The sequence below is a fragment of the Miniopterus schreibersii genome (genome assembly GCF_964146895.1).
Source record: "Miniopterus schreibersii genome assembly, chromosome: 6".
NCBI classification, from domain to species: domain Eukaryota; kingdom Metazoa; phylum Chordata; class Mammalia; order Chiroptera; family Miniopteridae; genus Miniopterus; species Miniopterus schreibersii.
The window spans coordinates 1,181,330-1,189,284 of record NC_138107.1 but is presented as its reverse complement, the minus strand read 5'-3'; the positions used below and the strand labels follow the sequence as shown (position 1 = coordinate 1,189,284).

The 7,955-nt window shown below is 48.4% G+C and overlaps 1 pseudogene across 1 annotated transcript; it reads left to right on the top strand.

The window, feature by feature from the left end:
• Positions 1 to 407: 407 nt before the first annotated feature.
• Positions 408 to 6,524, top strand: LOC308558662 (prolactin-releasing peptide receptor pseudogene; annotated as a pseudogene). Its single transcript has 2 exons — positions 408 to 1,512; positions 6,497 to 6,524. The product of its transcript is annotated as a prolactin-releasing peptide receptor pseudogene (transcript).
• The last annotated feature ends 1,431 nt before the right edge of the window (positions 6,525 to 7,955 follow it).

Sequence of the window (7,955 nt, the reverse complement as noted above, 5' to 3'; positions counted from 1 at the left end):
GGCAGGGGGGGCTCCCGGCCCCCCTCAAAGCTGCGAGCCCGCTGGCAACTCCGGCATCTGTTCAGCTCCCGCGGAAAAGCGAGAAGCCGGCACCGCAGTCGCGGGCGGAGCACGCCAGGGGGCAGATCGCGCCTCTCCCTCCCTCGACCGCTCTCCGTCCGCCAAGTCGCACTCGCCAGGTAGGAGCGCGCCCCTGGGTCTAGCCTGCGCCCACTGAGAGCTCTAAATGGGTTAGAAGGCGTTTAAATAACCTGTGCGTGCATAACCACGCACCGATTTATTTTTGCAGAGGTGGGAAGGCAGCACTTTAAATTGTTATTTATCTTGGCCAGTTACTCCAAAGGGAGTATTTGGGTAACTGGGGAGGGAGCGGTTGGGTAGGAGGGGTAGATAGAACATGAGAATTTATGGACTTTGATTCTCTTTGGAAGGTAGCCGTGGCTTCCCTGCCTTCTCAGGAGCCCCTGGTCCCTGACTTATTCTCTGAACTTCCCCGGTGGCCTCAACCCCAGGGAACCAGAGCGCAGGGGCCTCGGTGGCAATGGGTCGGCGGCTGGCCCGGCGCCCAGGGCGCCCTCCGTTCCAGAGCCTGCAGCTGGTGCATCGTCTGAAGGGGCCGATCCTGCTGCTCCACAGCGTCGTGGTGACCGCGGGGCTGGAGGGCAACTGCCTGCTGGTGCCGGCGATCGCGCGCGTGCGCCGGCTGCACAGCGTCACCGACTTTCTCGCCGGCAGCCGGGCCTTGCCCGACGTGCGCACTGCACGGCCTGCGTGCGCTCGCGCTGGCCTAGGCCTCGAGCCGCGCAGCTGGGGGTCCGGCGGGGCCTGTGCCGCCTGGTCTTCTCCCTGCGGCCCGTCACCGTGTACGTGTCGGTGTTCACGCTCACCACCTTCGCCGTGGGCCGCCACGTCGCGCCGGTGCACCCGCTGCGCCCCGCGCGGGGCTGGGCACCTGGGCGCTGTCCGCGGTGCTGGGCACCTGGGCGCTGTCCGCGGTGCTGGCGCTGCCCGCCGCCCCGCACACCCACCACGTCGAGCTCCAGCCGCACCCCGTGCGCCTCTGCGAGCAGTTCTGGGGCCCCAGGAGCGCCAGCGCCAGCTCTACCTTGGGGGCTGGTGCTCGTCACCACCTGCTCCCCTGCTGGGCATCCTCCGTCTTACGTCCGAGCATCGGTGAAGCTGCGAAACCGCGCGGGGCCGGGATGCGTGACCCGAGCCAGGCCGGCTGGGACCGCGCCGCCGCCGCCCCTTCTGCCTCCCGGTGGTGGCCGCGGTGGTGCTCGCCACCTGCTGCGGCCGCTGCACGTCTCCAACCTGCTGCGGGACCTCCGCCCAAGCGCCATCGACCCCTGCGCCCTCGGGTGGAGCAGCTGCTCGGCCACTGGCTCGCCCTGAGCTCGGTCGGCTACAACCCGCTCATGGACGCCTGGCTGCAGGACGGCTCCCGCCAGGAGCTGCGCAAGCTCTTGCTCGCCCGGCCCGCAGGACGGCGCCGCAGGGCCAGAGCATGACGTCAGCGAGGTCATCTGATGCCGCTGCACCTAGGCCAGCCTCATCTGATGCCCTCCAGCCCCGCCCTGGCCTCCGAGGGTGCCCGCGAGGCTGGACTGGGGAACCTGTTCCCAGAGCCAGAGCTAAGCCAACACGGGCAGAACACGCCGCCCAGCCCTCTTACTCAGCCGCCCTGCCTTGTCCTCGAGTCTTTGTAAAACGTTCCATGGGCTTTGCTGCTAGTGCTTTGCTTGGAGGACGCCGGGGAGAGGGAAGGAGATTTACTATTTTCTATTTGTGCTTTAAAGGTCAAGCAAAGCTCTTTCTCTGGTTTTCAAACAGTGTTTCTGAACTGTGGCCGCCTTCCTTGCTTTTCCTTCTGTTTGCCACAGGGTGAGACCAGAAGGGGCAATGAGGTAGGACGTAAAGCCTGTCGGTTTGCCTTTTTAAAAGTTTGCAACTCGGATATAATACCTGATATCGCTTAGCTGACTGGAACCCCGTTTGTTTCTAGAATTCCGGGGAGGCGTGTATTACCAATCGACATCTAGGATGTTAGCGTTTCCTGAATAAGGTCTTGACACATCAAAGGGGGTTTTCATTTTAAATCCACTTGCATTTATAGTGCAAAAGACTTACAAGTCCCCTTCAAGAAGGTCTTGCTATTGTTTTTCCTCTCCTTACCCCCAATTTTATTTGAAAATGATGAGATAAATTAGTCAATGAAGAGATTAAATAGGAACAAAGTGGGAAAGGTACCAGTCACTTAAGGGGACATACAGCTGTGCATAGGACAGACGTCCTACCTGTGGGTATGTTTGTGTGTACGCACCCAGTGTTTGCCACAAGGTGGGCGCTCAGGTATTTGCTTTTCTGAAACTGGGTGTAATCTGTGAGCTACAGCATTCTCCTGCATCGTCTAATTGCTCGGTCCCAGGAGACCCACGGCGGTGGTCTTACAACTGCTCGCCACCTGCTCTGTAGCGACACACCTGGGACACGATCAACTCCGAATACAAGGACCGGGAGAAGCTTACTTAAGGTCAAAAGAGAAAAATAAACTGTCACTCCCCAGGATACACAGAACACGTAATTCCAATCCCATGGTTAAGGGAACAGGTGAAGACTGTTGGGCTGTGATACCAGGCTGATAATTCTCACCGTAACCTCCTGAGAGTTCTGTAAATGAGGACAAGTGCCCAGGGACAGGGGTTTCCCATTGATGTTGCAACAGAGACTGGGCAGTGAGAGCAGGAGTCTTAGGCAATGATACCTGGTATGCAGCTGTCAGATCAGCCCTGTGGCATCCCAGGGACCGGCTCCTGCGCTTCCAGCAGCGCCATTACCGGGAGGCTCAAGGCCACACACCCCATGTTTCCTTAGAGCATTCTTGGGGTATGTGTGGAGAGTGGGGGCGATGGGGAAAGGATGGGATTCGTTGGGGAGAAATATGATTGATTGTGGTCTCTTTGTTGCCAGGTTAAATTCACTGCTTCTTAGCTCTGGTAGCTCCTAGAATCACCTGGGGAGCTTTCAGATAACATCACTGACTAGGCCCTGTCCTCAGAGAGTCCAGTCGATTTGAGATGGGCCTGGGCATAAGGGCTTTTCAAAGCATTTTAGTTGGTTTTAATATACGTTCAAGATTCAACTTTATACTTTTTAAAATTGGCTTTAGAGAGAGAGGAAGGGAGAGGGAGAGAGAAACATCAATGTGTGAAAGAGACATCGACCAGTTGCCTCCTGTACATGCCCCTACTGGGGCTCTAACCTGCAGTCTGGGTACGTGCCCTGACGGGAGTTGAACCTGTGACCCTTTGGTGGACAGGATGACCCTCCAACCAACTGAGCCACATTGGCCAGGGTAAGAAGTATCCTCTTTTTAATTAGTCTCAGAAACATCTGAGTGAAGCTTTCATTGTACCTGTCACAGGTGTTAAGAATTTGAAGTTGAATTCTGACAGTGAGTTACTTGGGGAAAACTCTTTTAAGCCTTCAGACAATACCTGATGAATCACATAGAGACAACTCGTTGTCATCAGGAATATATAGGTATGCTTTCAACAATTTCCTTACATGTCTCCTATGTGTAAGGCACTGCGTGAGTCCAGTCAGATCAATTGCATTATAAAGTTATACACTACAAATTATTCCAAATCCAAAAATTGAAGTGTTCCCTGATTAGCTTGATGTAAGTAAGTCTATATCAACTGTGAGAAGAAGGTATCCCAATAATTAATAGAAAAGCTGCCACCTGTTTCTATCATGCTTACAACTTAACATTTTTAATATTTATATGGATTTTATGGAGAGCCTAATGAGGTTGGAGAATTATGCTGTTTATAAACATTTTTACAAACTAAGCAAATTGGCAAATGAATAGCAACTAATTAATTCTTACCTTATGTGAAATCTCTTTGGGACTAGTTTGGCTATAAAACGAACTTTAGCACTGGCCGGTGTGGCTCAGTTGGGTGAGTGCTGTCCCATGCACCGAGAGGTCGCCAGTTTGATTCTCAGTCAGGGCACATGCCCAGGTTGCAGGCTCCATCTCAAGTAGGCTGCATGCAGAAGGCAGCCGATGGATGTCTCTTTCTCATTGATGTTTCTCTCTCTCTCTCCCTTTCCCTCCCTCTCCCTCTAAAACACATAAAAATATATATTTAAAAAAATTATTCTAAACAATTTAAAAACATATATTTTTAAAATGTTATGAAAAAACTAACTTTAAAAAAATCTATCAGAAGTGAGTCCTAGAGAAATCCACACAGGGTTGAAAGTGGAAAATTTTATTTAATATAATCCACTTGAGGTAATACCAAGCATCCAATCCTCTCCTGCAAGGAGTCATGCAGGCCATAGAACCTGGAACTGAACAAGTCTGGTACTTGGCAGCAGCCCTCTCCGAGGCTGACGGGGGTTTCTGTAATCCGTTTGCAAGCATTGTCACCAGGTCTCACTTTTGGCAGTAAATCAATAGATTTATCACACCAAATCGGCTGGGGAGTGTTTCAACATGTTTTGGCATATATTCATTATGTGATGGTTTCATCGAGAACATGAAGTCAATCATGCTTTTCCACTCTGCAACCGATAGAAATGGCTTTTTGTAATTGCCCGTCTGAATTTCACGGAAAAATGCCCGTCTTTCTGCTTTCTTGCATCTTCTCAATGCATTAGGTGAAAGAGCGTGTTTGAGCAAGAGTGATGACCTGTGCGTTTTCCTGGATTTCAAGTGATTTGGGAAACATAATCCGCGTTTTTCGAAATTTTCTAAGAAACAACATAGATGGCTGCACATGAGGCTTGCAAGAGATTGAAACAATGCATCCCAAAACGTATTCCAGCAGTGAAAACACACGATTCTACAAAGACTTTGAAGGAGCAAGCAAAAGGATAGTGGCTGAGTGTTCTTTCAGAGAGAAACACATGCATTTCATCCTTCTGGAGTGAGTTTTCAGCCTGGAATTCATATGCATTTTGTACTGTGCAGAATGTAGCTACCTGCTAGGGGGTTGTGTCATAGAAGCACCTTTCCTGCAGGAGCTTATTGCAACATTCATTGTTTGGCTAAGTTCTTTAGGGTTGGTGTTGGAAGGTCTTTCAACATTGGCCAAATCTCCCTTTGTACAAAATTTTTTCACAGCGCTGTTTCCAAGTGTCCACAAACAGCTGCTGCTTGAAACTGTCCACATGCACATCTCCCATACTGGTGTGCTGGTTTCACTACCTGGATTTTGGTTTCCTCTTCTTTCTTTGAAATGACAAGCCTTCATTCAGCATGCTACACACACCTTGTAGGAGTTTCAGTTTTAAGCATGTTGGTGCTCTAAGAACGCTGTGTAAGCTGTGTAGAGTGTGTCACTCTCCAGCACTGAATACACAACTTAGAGCTCCTGTCGCCACAGACACGCAAACACATCTTTTTGGGAAAGTCCTAACTCAGGTAACTTGGAAATGTAAGGGTTTCATCGAGAACATGAAGTCAATCATACTTTTGCACTCTGCAACCGATAGAAATGGCTTTTTGTACATGGCCGGCTAAAATTCACTGCAAAATGCCCTTCTTTTCTGCTTTCTTGAATGTTCTCAATGTAATAGGTGAAAGAACGTGTTTGAGCAAGAGTTTAGCCGGGTGCATTTTCCTGGATTTCAAGGGATTTGGGAAACATAATCCGAGTTTTTCAACATTGTCTAAGAAACAACATGAGGCTTGCAAGAGATTGAAACAATGCATCCCATAACGTATTCCAACAGTGAAAACACACGTTTCTACAAAGACTTTGAAGGAGCAAGCAAAAGAATAGTGGCTGAGTGTTCTTTCAGAGAGAAACATCCATTTCACCCTCCGGGAGTGAGTTTTCAGCCTGGAATTCATATGCATTTTGTACTGTGCAGAATGTAGCTACCTGCTCGGGAGTTGTGTCATAGAAGCACCTTTCCTGCAGGAGCTTATTGCAACATTCATTGTTTAGGTAAGTTCTTTAGGGTTGGTTTTGGAAGGTCTTTCAACTTTGGCCAAATCCCACTCTGTACGAAATTTTTTCACAAGCTGTTTCCAAGTGTCCAGAAAGAGCTGCTGCTTGAAACTGTCCACATGCACATCTCCGATACCGGTGTGCTCGTTTCACTACCTGGATTTTGGTTTCCTCTTCTTTCTTTGAAAAGACAAGCCTTCATTCAGCATGCTACACACACCTTGTAGCAGTTTCAGTTTGAAGCATGCTGGTGCTCTCAAAAAGCTGAGTAACCTGTGTAGAGTGTGTCAATCTTCAGCACTGATTACAAAACTTAGAGCTCCTTTTGCCACAGACACGCAAACACATCTTTTTGGGAAAGTCATAATTCAGGTTACTTGGAAAAGTAAGGGTTTCATTGAGAACGTGCAGTCAATCATGCTTTTGCACTCTGCAACCGAAAGAAATGGCTTTTTGTACATGCCCGTCTGAATTTGACTGCAAAATGCTCTTCCTTTCTGCTTTCTTGAATGTTCTCAACGCATTAGGAGAAAGAGCGTGTTGGAGCAAGGGTAATGCCGTTTGCGTTTTTCTGGATTGCAAGTGACTTGGGAAACATACTCCTTATTTTTCCACATCGTCTAAGAAAGAACATGAGGCTTGCAAGAGATTGAAACACTGCATCCCAAAACGTATTCCAGCAGTGAAAACACATGTTTCTACAAAGACTTTAAAGGAGCAAGCAAAAGAATAGTGGCTGAGTGTTCTTTCAGAGACAAACACACGCATTTCTTCCTTCTGGAGTGAGTTTTCAGCCAGGAATTCATATGCATTTTTTACTGTGCAGAATGTAGCTACCTGCTCGGGGGTTGTGTCATGGAAGCACCTTTCCTGCAGGAGCTTATTGCAACATTCATTGTTTGGCTAAGTTCTCTAGGGTTGGTTTTGGAAGGTCTTTCAACTTTGGCCAAATCCCGCTTCCTACCAAATTTTTTCACAGCGCTGTTTCGAAGTGTCCAGAAAGAGCTGCTGCTTGAAACTGTCCACATGCACATCTCCCATACTGGTGTGCTGGTTTCACTACCTGGATTTTGGTTTCCTCTTCTTTCTTTGAAATGACAAGCCTTCATTCAGCATGCTACACACACCTTGTAGCAGTTTCAGTTTGAAGCATGTTGGTGCTCTCAGAACGCTGTGTAACCTATGTAGAGTGTGTCACTCTCCAGCACTGAATACACAGCTTAGAGCTCCTGTCACCAGAGACACGCAATCACATGTTTTTGTAAAAGTCCTACTTCAGGTCACTTGGAAAAGTAAGGGTTTTATTGAGAACATGAAGTCAATCATGCTTTTGCACTCTGCAACCAAGAGAAATGTCCTTTTGAACGTACCCGTATGCATATCACTGCAAAATACCCTTCTTTTCTGGTTTCTTGAATGTTCTCTATGCTTTAGGAGAAAGACGTGTTTGGGCAAGAGTTATGTAGGGTGCGTTTTCCTGAATTTCAAGTGATTTTGGAAACATAATCCGCGTTTTTCCACATTGTGTAAGAAAGAACATGAGGCTTGCAAGAGATTGAAACACTGCATCCCAAAACGTATTCCAACAGAGAAAACACACGTTTCTACAAAGAGTTTGAAGGAGCAAGCAAAAGAATAGTGGCTGAGTGTTCTTTCAGAGAGAAACATGCATTTCATCCTTCTGGAGTGCATTTTCATCCTGGAATTCATATGCATTTTGAACTGTGCAAAATGTAGCTACCTGCTCGGGGGTTGTGTCATAGAAGCACCTTTCCTACAGGAGCTTATTGCAACATTCATTGTTTGGCTAAGTTCTTTAGGGTTGGTGTTGGAAGGTCTTTCAACTTTGGCCAAATCCTGCTTCGAACGAAATGTTTTTACATCGCTGTTTCCAAGTGTCCACAAGGAGCTGCTGCTTGAAACTGTCCACATGCACATCTCCCATACTGGTATGCTCGTTTCACTACCTGGAATTTGGTTTCCGAT